This window comes from Magnolia sinica, chromosome 16 (assembly GCF_029962835.1).
Source record: "Magnolia sinica isolate HGM2019 chromosome 16, MsV1, whole genome shotgun sequence".
Classification (NCBI taxonomy): Eukaryota; Viridiplantae; Streptophyta; class Magnoliopsida; order Magnoliales; family Magnoliaceae; genus Magnolia; species Magnolia sinica.
The window spans coordinates 46,849,383-46,851,270 of NC_080588.1; the positions used below are offsets into that span (position 1 = coordinate 46,849,383).

The 1,888-nt window shown below is 37.6% G+C and overlaps 1 long non-coding RNA gene across 1 annotated transcript; it reads left to right on the forward strand.

The window, feature by feature from the left end:
* Window positions 1-750, forward strand: LOC131229699 (uncharacterized). Its single transcript, XR_009163548.1, has 3 exons — window positions 1-60; window positions 284-380; window positions 558-750. It is a non-coding gene; the product is annotated as an uncharacterized LOC131229699 (long non-coding RNA).
* Window positions 751-1,888: the final 1,138 nt, after the last annotated feature.

Consider the following 1,888-nt stretch of genomic DNA (forward strand, 5'->3'; position numbering starts at 1 on the left):
TTTTCAAAATCAGCTACCGCCTTTGTAAGAAATGCTCACAGATGAGAAGTATAGATTGAGGTGGAGTTTTGTCTATAACTATAGTTTCTTGGACTTCAAAGTTGTTGCATTGTTTGTGTTTGCATTTCATGCATACAAGCAAACACTTGTAGCCTACATGTTTGTGTGAGCACGAAGTGTTTTTTACCAACCATCCCTTATCAACTTGGCATGAGAACAGAATAATGGAACTTTACAGAGTATTACAATTTTATTTTTTATTTTTATTTATTTATTTTAGCAGCTGTTGAACCGTGCCAGGAAATGTCAATGATGCAGCCCAATTCAAAGTAATGGAAGAATCTCTGACGAAATCTCTTTATTCACATCAAGAACACTAGGTAATTCTACTTTCTTTGTTTTCAAGATCTGTATGCTATAGCTCGCACTGGGACAAAGGCTAAAAAGATTCTCCTTATTCCCATCAAGGCTATAGGATCTATTGGTTTTGATTTTATAGTACCTCAAACAGTAATATTAGTAGAAATACTTCTAAAAATGTTTGGCAACATCTACAGAGACATCACTGTCCGCAGTTACCTAATCATGACAATATATGGGAGCTAGTGAAGATCTCAACTTTTTGATGGTTCAATGGTATTTTCTTAATTTATATGAATAATGACTAATTCATACATGATTTGGAGTAAAATATTTAATCCAAAGTTACTGTTATGTTGCAGAGATGTCACATACTTGAAGTTTCAGATACCGGTCGAATCTTGATCTCCATCTTCCTATCGATGATGTGGCTACGATTTTGCAGCTTCCAACAAATACCATTCTATGAATGGATTCGACCAAACGTCCATCCAATACAACAACTTGGATTAGAGAAGCCAGACCTGGTACCTTTCATCCCTTCCATGTTCAAGTATTTGAGGGAAAGGGGGATGCAAGTCAAAGTAAAGGTTGTCTACTTTGCAATTGAGGCTCCATGGCTTAGTCCATTCATGGATGTGGCCCACTAGACTGCATGGACAGATGATCAAGACCACCACCCATCTGCTTGCCCCTACCGTTGTGCGTGATTGTACAGAAGGTGGAGAATCTGTGCTACCTGATTTCAGTTGCATAGTCAGATTATGAAGACCAGAATCTACACACACCTACTGCTTGTTGGTGATTATACAAAAAAACATGCGGATAGGAGAATCCTAGCTGCCCAATTTTCTCTGTTGAATGTGATATTTATACAGTTTGTACAAAAATTGCTGATTTTTGTCATCACCCATTTGCTTGAAGGAACTTACTGAGGCGGATAGGATTTTCCAATTGATGTGATATTTATACAGTTGCCTGTCACCATAGGGCTGATAAGATTGACATACCAGATGATCCACCCATGAGCCATGCACACCTAATCAAGCAGTAGACTCTCTGACATAAGAGCAGGCTCCAAATTGAAAATGAAGCACTAGGCCTCTCAAATTCTATTGGGCAATCTGGTGTTCAAACAGGATTCTTCACATCGAGCATGGATGTTCTTCATTGCTTGTAAGTTTATCAGCTGCATGGATGTTCTTCATTGCTTGCAAGTTTATCAGCTGCATGGATGTTCTTCATTGCTTGCAAGTTTATCAGCTGCATGGATGTTCTTCATTGCTTACAAGTTTAGCAGCTGCTATGCTTCACGAGTAGTTTCAGGAAGCAATGATCGCTTTACTAGCTGTTTGTAGCTCTATCAGTTTAAAAGGCTAAAGTATAAATGGATGTTTAAGTAGAGGAAGAAAGAGAGATTGTATTTATTTTTGAACATGTAAAACAGATCTTTAGTCTGACTGTTATGCTTGTTACAAGTGATCATATGAGTTTCATCTTTCATGTGCTTTGTTTATGTTTAGTAATT